Source organism: Euphorbia lathyris, chromosome 7 (genome assembly GCF_963576675.1).
Source record: "Euphorbia lathyris chromosome 7, ddEupLath1.1, whole genome shotgun sequence".
Classification (NCBI taxonomy): domain Eukaryota; kingdom Viridiplantae; phylum Streptophyta; class Magnoliopsida; order Malpighiales; family Euphorbiaceae; genus Euphorbia; species Euphorbia lathyris.
In genome coordinates this window covers 70,431,915-70,443,572 of record NC_088916.1, presented here as the reverse complement: position 1 = coordinate 70,443,572, position 11,658 = coordinate 70,431,915, and positions in this window count along the sequence as shown.

Below are 11,658 nucleotides of genomic sequence, written 5' to 3'. Positions count from 1 at the left end.
AATTGTGATATTTGAATTAATGAATGAAATTGAAAAAACCAGAGAATGTAAATGGAAGAAACAGAATGAAATTCCAATGTTTTATGATTAGAAGAGAAATAAAATTAGAAGAGAGAGATCAATTAATGGAAGAGAGATGAATCCATTTTATACATAAAGAGAAAAACATGAAACGATGAACAACAATGTAAAGATCAATTGGATGGTGATGTTCATAGAAAGACAGACGATCTAAAGATCCATTAGAGAAAGAGAAAGATGTGAAACACTTGCTTAAGTAAAGTAGAGTTAACTCATGGTTAACAAAAGCTAAAAATTGTTAAGTTGACTCGGAGTATACATAACCACTGGGGTATATTAAAAAAACAAATAAACTGGCACCCGAAAAAATTGTCCAAGTGGGTTGAGGTTTTTGTTTTACTAAAAACGAGATTCGTTTAGTTTGACACTATGAAAATGACGGAAAATAAGCAAATTTTTTATTTTATAAAATATTCACTTTCTCTCTCCTCCCCAAACAACCTAAATGACCTCAAAATTAAAATGTTGAACGATTAAAGTTGCTTAAAATATCATCAAAAATTTTCAATTTTAAGGTTGGAAACGCTCATTTTAATTTTGAGGTCCTTATTTTAGTAAAGCAAAAAAACTGAGTAATCTCCTGGTTGCAAATGAAAACCTCAGTCTTGGTTTAGAAAAAAAATCAAATACTAGTTTGACAAAAAAAAGGAAGTGCATGGATTTTTTTTTTTACTTTACCTTAACCACTTTTGCAAAGAAGTTTTGGGAAAGGGTTGAAAGAGATAAATTAGTTGAGAACGAAAGCAGCTTGAAGATTCAATCATTTCAAACTAATGGAGGAGGAAAATTCACATCCAAGAAGTTTAGTCAATCTGTGAGTATAATGGTGTTCATCGATTTCTTATTGTTTCAAGATCCGCTCAACAGAATGGTATGGTTGAGAGAAAAAATAGAACCATTCTTAACAGGACTCGAAGCATGATGAAGCACACATGTATTCCAAAAGAGTGATGGGCTATAACGAAGCATGATGTGGATAGAAACCAAATATTTGTCATCTAAAAGTATTTGGTTGTCTTGGTTATGTTCATATAGGTGATGAGTTGAGAAGCAAATTGGATGGTAAAAGTGAGAATATGGTGTTTATTGGCTATGAAGAAATATTTAGTCTTGCAAATTTTATGTTCAAAATATTCAAATTTAGACATGAACGAGTGTATTGAGTATTCTACATTAAGGAGAAATTTGTCATTTCTTTTGATAATTTTTCATTTCCTTTTTTAATGATAATTTTTCATTTCTTTTTTCGTTTTGTTTTCATAATGATATTTTAATAAGTATTTAAAACTATGTAAGTCTTATCATATTGTCGAATTGGTAAGTTTTGTTTGGTTTCTCTTAAGAATCTAATGTGATTTTGTTTCTTTATAAAACACGTTGCAAAATTGTAAATATACAAGTCACTAGATTTAGCATGGAACAAAATATATAATGCCTTCCTAATACAACAAGTGCCAAATGATATTATGTGCTTCAAATTTGAGCAATCAAATTTTAAAATAAAATTAAAGTCACTGCCAATAAAATTTAAGACAAAAGATGCATACCTGAGATATGAGAAAATACAATAGCAAAGTAACAGCTTTATGAGAAAATACATATAGAGTTCACCATTAATTAATTTACTACAACCATCTTGGCGAAACTAAACTCTCTACATATGGTGATGCATAAAATGAGTCATCTTTATTAATAGTAATATCATCACCCTCAATCTGAGCATCCTTTAACGTACCATCTTTTATGTTAAAAATTATGAGTCCACTAACTTCCTTATAGGTCAAAATGTCTCCGTTCTTTGTAAAGCAACCGTAGAAATCAAAACGAACATCTTCACATGTAATTTTGTAAATTTTATTCCACGAGCTTCTCATCCCACAGTAGTCTTGTAAGACCCATAATTCTTCATGGCCTTCAGAGTTCCGACCCATGATTCCAAAACACTCCTTGTAAATCAACATAATCCAATCATTATGACTTCTTGTTGGCAAATTCACATAATCCAATCTTTCTTCCACCAAGTCAAAATATATAATCAAGTCCATTTCATTTTCTTTATCACGTCTTGTTCCAATCCAATGGAGAAGATTTCTTGTATATATTCCTCTCATTTGACACATAATATAGGCAAAGAAATTTGATATTTTCTTCTTTCTCCATGATTTGCTTTTCAAAGAATAGACTTCAACAAAAAAGTATTTATCATAACCCATCTCATCAGTAGTAGAAGAAGGTATACTTACAATCTTGTAATCATCAGTGGTTGAATCATAACCCATTAAAGTGAAACCATAACTCAAATCTGAATGTTCTATCATCTTGTACTCTGTAGGAAGAGATGGATTCCAAATGAGGATACCAAATCCAAAAATTTCTAAGCATATTAACCCATCACAATAGTTACAAACCCCGTTTGGAAGTTGGTATGGAAAAAAATCAAACCCATTGGAATAGTTACAAACCCCGCTTGGAAGTTGGTATGGAGTATCAATTTTTTTAGCATGTATAGTGCCATCAGTTTTTTCCTTGTATAGAACACACGGATTAGAAGCGTCCCAAGGAGTAACAAAGCCAAGAAAATTCTTGTGTTGATTGTAATGGGTAGCATGAGCATGATTCAAGTGTTGTTTTATGAACTGGGGGCTATTTATAACTGAGCACCACCATTTGCAAACTGTTTTAAATTTCAAAAGAGATTTTACTGGCAATCTTAATAGAATTTCTATCAAAATATCCTCTGGAAATTCCACCACTGGTGCTTTTTCTGTATCTATTCCTCCTCTCTCCACACTAGCAAGGGAAGACATTAATTGTCAAGTTTGATTAATGAGAGAACAAGGTTTAGATATATAGATCATATAAAATCCTCATACAAAATAAAACATGAAATGGAAATTTAAGTTGTGTCAAATTATACAAGTAAAGCAGGATTTAGGAACTAATAAAAACTCAGCAATCAGACAGCTTATCTGTCTAGCATATCAAAAATATGACGGATACATGAATTTTCAAATGGAAAATCAAAACAAAAGCTTTTCAATGTAAAATCTGACAATAAAAAAATGATTAACCATCTTGTAGGATTTGTTAGAAATTGGTTGATAGGAGATCAAAAAATTCAATTTATAATATCAAAATCAAAAGAAATAGGAGGAAAAACAAGATGCATAAGAATAATATGAACCCTTTCAATGTTGTTTTATGGAAGATTTGATTCCGACATTTCCACACAAGTCCAAATTCATGTGTTTGAGAAAAGTACCTGGTGATCATATTCATTCTCATTCGATTATATTCAGATAATATTATCACAATAAGGGATGGATTTTGTTCTGTTATTCTCCTGCAATTCAGTGGAGAGAAATAGGAACTAGTAATTTAAGCAACTTCAAATAGAATTAAAAAACTCTTAATGTAAAACGTTTCTAGTTGTTACACTAAATCTCATTAATATAATTAAATAGACTTAATGCAAAAACGTTTTAGTGGTTACACTAAATCTCATTAATAGAATTAAATGAAATTAGTTTCATTATTAATTTTGTAAATATTGAGTTTTAATTGTCATTAATGTAAATTAATTGAGTAACAGTAAATTTTTTTAACTAAATTAATTATTCTCCCAAAAAATAAATTAATTTATTCAGTTTTCAGAACTTTCGTTTCGATTCTTTCATCCTATTTCTTTTTTTTTGTGATAATTTGACACATAGTTAGAATTCGGCTCATGCTTCTATTGTATCGTAGGAAGACCATTATGGATTGCAACAAGAAAAATATTAGAGAAGAAAATATGTTTGGTTTCATCATTTTATCATTCTCGTATATTAATTGTACCAGTTAATTACCTTGAGCTTGAGTTTTCTCATTGCTAGGGGATTTATTCGAAATCAATTGCTGAACTAGGATGGCGTCTCTAGGGTTTACGAGTTCGGACATGTTCCCGAAGATTAATATTCCACCAAAACCAGTTATTCCATTCTATGATTTGGCTTTGCACATCCCTAGATGGTTTATGCCATATATATATATATATACATATATATATATATATAGGAGAGGGATCAAGTGAGAACCCTCTTTTAGGTGAGAACCACCTAAAACTACGTAGTTTTGAGTGTAAAATTTAATAAAAAATGCTAATGCTAGGGTTTGAACCTTGGCCTCCTCACTTACACTCCACACTGCTTATAACTGAGACAATTACTTTTCTTGTGTATTCTGCCGCGCGCTGATTAATATACCAATGTCATTGTAGCTTCTATTGTTTAATATTTGATGCATGCACTTATTAATATTGATTAAATTCGCATAATAATTATTAATAGAAAAAAATAAATGTGCATAATAATTAATTATTAATAGAAAAAAAACCAAGAACATGCTCTAATTTCTTATTTATTTAATTCCTCTATATTTTTGTAATTTATGTTTTAAATTGTTAAGGACGATGTTCTAAATATTGTTACATATGTTCTAAACTTTATAATTTGTGTTCTAAAAATTAAGATAATGTTTTAAAAAAATAGTAAATATATGGGCCATTTTTTTTATTCAAAAAAAAAACTCACATTCTAAATAACATAACGTATGTTCTAAAAAACATAACATATGTTTTAAAGTTTATAGTTTGTGTTCCAAAAATTAAGTATAATTTTCTAAAAAAAGCAGTAGATATCTGGATCGTTTTTTCACTTGTTCTATAATATAATTTATAACTAATGTTCGAAAAAACATACCACGTGTTCTAAAAAACATAACGTATGTTCTAAAAAATATGTCGTACGTTCTAACTTCATAGTTCGTGTTTTAAAAGTTAAAATATATGTTATAACGTATGTTTTAAAAAATATATAGTTTGTGTTCTAAAAATTAAGTATAATGTTCTAAAAAATCAGTAGATATCTGGATCGTTTTTTCATTTGTTCTATAATATAATTTATAACTCATGTTCGAAAAAACATAACACATGTTCTAAAAAACATAACGTATGTTCTAAAAAATATGTCGTACGTTCTAAACTTCATAGTTCGTGTTTTAAAAAGTTAAAATATATGTTCTAACGTATGTTTTAAAAAATATATTTTTTATATAACATAAATTACAAAAATATAAAGGAATTAAATAAATAAGAAATTGGAGCATGTTTTTGGATTTTTTTCTATTAATAATTCATTATTATGGACATTTTCTTTCTATTAATAATTCATTATTATGCAAATTTCTTTTTTTTCTATTAATAATTTATTATTATGCACATTTAATCAATATTAATAAGTGCATGCATCAAATATTAAACAATAGAAGCTACAAGGGCATTAGTATATTAAGCAGTGCGCAATATAATACACAAGAAGAGCAAATGTCTCAGTGGTAAGGAGTGTGGAGTGTAGCTAAAGGGTTTAAGGTTTGATATATCTCTTATGGTGTGACAAGCTTTATTGTGTGACAATGACCAATTTTGTAATTAACCAAAAGGAGGTGGCAAATTTGTAAATAAAAGGAAAAAGAAAATTGTTTTATTTTTTTCTTTAAAATGCATTTTCCCGACTTTTCCAACATCGTTTTTCAAAAAAATTTATACCATTGGACTCGTCTTAATTAGACGGTCATTTTAAGATCCCAGAAGCCCAGGTAAAAAAAATTTCGGTGAACGGAATCCACCGATCTGTTTTTCTGTGAGAAAAAATATCCAAAAAATTCTCAAAAAATTCCAGAAAATGTAAAACATCATTCTGAGAAACTTTAATTCTTGACTCAAAGTGAGATTCCTTACTATTTAGTCCCAAATCAACGGAATCCGGCGATTAGATTGGCGTTTTCCGGTGAGAAATCCGAAAGTACCCAGAAAATTCTCAAAACATTCCAAAAAATGTAACATATTATTTCGAGCAACTTTAATTCTTGAGTCGAAGTGGGATTTCTTACGGTTTAGTCCCAATAAATTATTGAAGCATATAAAATTGATAAAATTAAGGAACAAGTTTTATTGGGACTAAACCGTAAGAAATCCCGCTTCGATCCAAGAATTAAAGTTTCTTAGAATAATGTTTTACATTTTCTAGAATTCTTTGAGAATTTTTTGGGCACTTTGTTTCTTGCCAAAAAACGCCGACCCGGATTCCGTTCACCGAATTTTTTTTACTTGAGCTTCAGGGATCTTAAAATGACCGTCTAATTTAGACGAGTCTAATAGTATAAATTTTTTCGAAAAACGAGGTTAGAAATATCGAGAAAATGTATTTTAAAGAAAAGAAATAAAACAATTTTCTATTGGAACAATATAAGTATTACTAGCTCGAAACCCGCGCTTTTGCGCGAATGAATATTGTACTTATAAATTACTATAAACCAATATAATAATATTTAATTGATAACAGATAAAATTTATAATCAACTTTTATTTTTAATAACATTTTTTCTTTAATTTATATTTATTTTATTATTGTTAATCTACAGGAAATAAATGGATATTCAATAATAAAGTAAAATAGAAAATTAAGTTGTTGCACTTAATTTAATTTAAGATGAAGCAATTCCAGTGCTAACATTTAAGATAAAGCTAACTTCCACGCCATCAATACCTAAATAAATTGCATATGTTTCTAAATTTTGAAGTTCATTAACATCAAATTCATTCTCAATATGGAAAAACTATTGATAATTTTAAATCTGATAATAGCCACTTCATCATATTATCTATATATGAGGGCCAACTAATTATGTAAGGCTAGAGATACCGTTCAGAAACTCAGCCTACTTGTACCAAAACACACACACACACAAACAACATTAAAACATTAAGAAATAAGAAGTAAGTACTTAATTGACATTATCACATTCATCTTGAACATGAAATTCCCATCTATAGTTTATATCCTAGATGTTTGTCTTAGAATAATCAAACATGTTAAAAGATATTTTGATAATAAATTTGACTACTGCTAAGGTTCTTCATGTTGATGGTGCAATTAAGTAGTCTATTAAAAAAAAAAATTCAGCAACCATTCAAAGATCTAAAGTTCCAAGCACATAATGTCCTTCTTAACCTTTCATTTTAAGTAAATATTCAGCAAGAATCTCTACAGTTTAAAATAACCTTCATTATACAACATCAATTTTTTTTAAAAAATGACTTCTTTACTTGTTGATATGATGAAACAATTTACAAACAAAGACCTATTGTGAAAATCTCCCAGCCTCAGACTTGCTAAAGCACATATCATCAAGAATCTCACGGTCGGGTATTTCTCTGCACATTCAATAAGTTACAATTGACGTTGGTTTTCACTGATGTAATAGCACAAACATATGTAAAATCCAATTAACACATCTAATACATGAAAGCATATATTACCCAAGAATTGATGAAAGAGAAAGACAGTTATAAAATGACTATGAAAATTAAAATAAAGAGAATGGCATGCTTCAAGTGTTTTTAAAATAAAAAGTTATCAAAAACATTACAGGCAAACATATAAAATTGATAAAAATGGAGTTGGGATTAAATAGCCAAATCAAATCAAGTACATGGCTAATAAATATGGCATATTTATTTATTTATTTATTTTGTTATTTTATTGCTAGACCATTTCTTCTCTTCAACTGCTGCTCCAAGATATTAGCAAATAAAATCTATATTATCTGTTTAATATATATTTGTTTCAGATGTTTTTTTAAAAGATTTTTATTTTTATATGTTAAAAATATATTGTCATGTTTTTTAAACATTAAAATATAAACTCTAAACTTTAATTTATAAACCTTTAACCTTAAAATATAAATCCAGTTTCTAATTTATAAATCTTAGATTTTGAAATATAAATTATATACATCCTAAAAAACAAACCATATAACTAATTTATAAAGAATCCTAAAATATAAACTCTATGTACTAATTTATAAACAAATACCCTAAATAATGAGTTATAAAAGTTGAATTAAAGAATTGAGAAGGATCCATTTGTGCAATTCAGAAAATTTGGTTACAGATCAAATTAGCCAAGAGAAGGATCAAATTCTTTTTTTTTTTTTTTTTTGTTGAATCGGTAACTAATAAATTTAAAATAGTGGAAGGAAATGTTTTTAATCCAATTTAGTTTTGTGAAGGAAGGAAATATTTTTTTTTATTAATGTTAGTAAAAATAGATAATAATAATTAATAAAGAATATTATTGTTAATCTACAAAAATTGAGGTGTACACCTCAGTTCTATCATTACTGTTTTATATTATATATATATAGATAGATATTTATTGGTGAATCTCGGGGGCACTTTCCATAGTCTCATGATTCTAACTTTTATTTTCCATTTAGCTTTGACATCTATAACATTTTCAAGGAAATCGTATGTTCTAGCCATCTAACAATTATAAAATAAAAATAAGAATAATTTATTAATTGAACAAAATAAAGAAACAGAATAAAAAAAATAGATTCTGAAGTTTTTCTAATATGTTCGATATACTGAATGTTATAACAAATCAAAATTAAAAAAACTAAATGTTAAATATTATAACAAATCAGATACAAAATTGCAGCCATACTTAAAAACATAACAAAAACTGCTCATGAAAATATGCACCAAAAAGGAATATTTATAATATTTAGGACAATATTGTTATACATACCATGTACCAGAAAGGAAGAGAGATGCCGAAAGAAAAGCTAGAGTTTACCTGAAAGAGAATAAAACACATAAAATTAACAACGCAAAATAATAGTTACATTGAATTGCCAATAAATTACAAAGCTATTCAAGTTGATTCGAGCAAACTGTTCAGACTTAGTTTGATTATGGTGAAAGAAAATTCAGAGTTTACCTCAAAGAAAAGTTGAATAATATAATTTATCATTGTTATTGGCTTAATTACAAACTATTCACGGTTAAGCAAAATGAGAGAAAGTAGAATCTATATGGATAATTACCACTATCATCTATATATAAATTCGACCACATTAGGTTAGATTAAATCATATGGACGAGAAATTATACCATGTGCCTGGCATACCACATCAGAATCTGATGTGGTATGCCCTGGCAAATAATAAAATGACATCTGTTAAAAAAATAAATTAATTTATTTATTTTAAATAGTTATTTTTGGATGAGTACAATCTGTGAAAAGTCATTATCTTTTTCTATAAGACTATCGCCTGTTTGCTCACTACCACTATTCTGTTCATCTTCTCCATCAGTATCGTCTTTCTTATTTGTTCCTTTCTTTTTCTCTACCATTGAGATTTGATTTTTTTCCAGGGAAAAATTTAGATCTGATTTTTTTTTTTGTTTTAATTATAAAAAACCCACAACGAGTTGGTGATTTATTGGGATGAGAATAAAGAAACATGTGAACCTTAGAATCCATTTGAGGAATTTTACAGAAAAAACATGTGAGCCTTAAAATTAACTTGCTAAAAATCCCACAATGAATTGTGACTTATTACTTGATTTCAATAAACCTTAGAATCCAAAAACATCAGTTCCAAGTTGTAGTTCATTGAAATCAAGTAAAACAGAGGAACATCGGAATTTAGCAGAAATAACATATAAATTTAAAAAACCCAAGAATAGTTCCATATTTTTCTTGAAAGCATAGTAGCTCCATCTTCATGTATATTTATCTTTTACCATTGATATCCACCGCTTGGGTCTGCAAAATCAACCCAGTTGTGGCTTTGAAGTGGTTATCCGAAGTACTCTTTTGGAAAAAGAGAATGACTTTACACCGATTATACCCATCCAAAACTTATTTAAGACAAATTAATTAATTGAATTTTTTTAACAGCTGTTCTTTTTTTATTGGTCAGGTATACCACATCAGATTTTGATGTGGTATGCTGGCATATAGTATAATTTTTCCATATGGACTAATATGGTCATCATTAGATTTTATGAAATTATCACTTAAATATTTGATTATATAATAAAAAAAATGATATGGACTTATCACATAAATATTGATTCACGCAAAAACATTGAATTTGATATTTAGTGATAATTTGATTATTAGATTTCATGGGTTTATCACATTAAAAATTTGATTATAATAGAAAAATCATATGAACTTATCACATTAGATATTTGATTGATTATTTTACAAAAATCATATGGACTTATCACATCTATTATATATATAAAGTGTGGAACAAAAGTAACACTTGTCAAGCAATTAGAGAATTAACATACTAATGTGGCATCATATTAAAAGAGCTTACTGATGTGTCATTTTCTAAATTAATGTGTTTTTATAATTAATTAAATTGTAATTCGTATATATCACTTCCAAAAAAAAAAGTTGCATCTTCCATAAAAAGAACACTCTCATTAAACAGAATCTGGCCTTCCTATTAACCTACATGATTCTCATTGCCAGTACTTAGACTTCTTCTCTCACAACAACACTAGCTTTGCTTATCTTATCTTATCCCTTACAAATTCTATTATGTCTATCACATTACCGTTTCAATCAACAGAGTTGTATTAGGTCTAAACTTCAATTAGGGTTTTAGCAAAGATATCACAAGCTTTGTATATATACATACCATGTGTTTCAGATCAGTCGGAGCCGAAGCTGTCGGCTCTTTCAAGGTTCCGATCATGCATTTTTTATTTCCTTTCTTTTCAATTAGCAAATCACAATTGTTTTTTCTTCCATTTTAATGTTCAACAGAAACCATGTGGGTGGTTCCGGCGACGACGATACCTCAACACGTCTCCTCCTCAAGTCACTTCTAACACACCTCAATCTCATCTGCTAAATCAACATTTAATGTATAATACAATTGTTTTGAATTTTTAGATTGTTTGGTTAATTAGGTTGGGTTTCTTGCAATTAAAAGTTTGAATGTTGGGGGATTTCCAGGTGAGATGGATTAGACAGATGCTATACTGAAGCATTCTCATGATGTAGAAGTTGATATAATTAGATATAAAAAAGCGCAATAAGCTTAGAACAGAAGAAGCTGAAGATCCAGATACAACAGAGTATTCAAGCTCATTTGCGACCACTCCCTTTGATACTGAGAAATACTAAGGTTAAGTGAAAATGACATTGAATCACAATTTTTTTTTATGATAGTGATTTGGAATCTGAGGGCGAGCCTTGGCGCAACGGTAAAACGTTGTTGTCGTGTGACCAGAGGTCACGGGTTCGAGTCTTAGGAGCGGCCTCTTGCCAATTAAATTGGCAAGGGAAGGCTTGCCCCCAATACACCCTTGTGGTGGGATCCCTCCCCGGACCCTCGCTCAGCGGGGACGCGTAATGCGACCGGGCCGCCCTTTTATAGTGATTTGGAATCTCCGTATGACACATTCAATAGCATATTCCAAAGAAGGTAAGCTGTTCTTCCATGTTTTTTTATATGCTTGGCGGATGTGGCAGAGAGGTGTTCAATTACTTGTCATTTTTTTTAACGAAACATGTTATAGGTTGCAACAACTTTGCTTCATTAGGGAACTTCAGGAAGTTTTTTGACTTTAACGTGTTGCCAACTCATTAGAGAAACAAATTGTAGCTGTCAATTTGCTATGTGAAGTCAACTATATAAAGAATAGCAAGTTGTGGTTTTACAGTG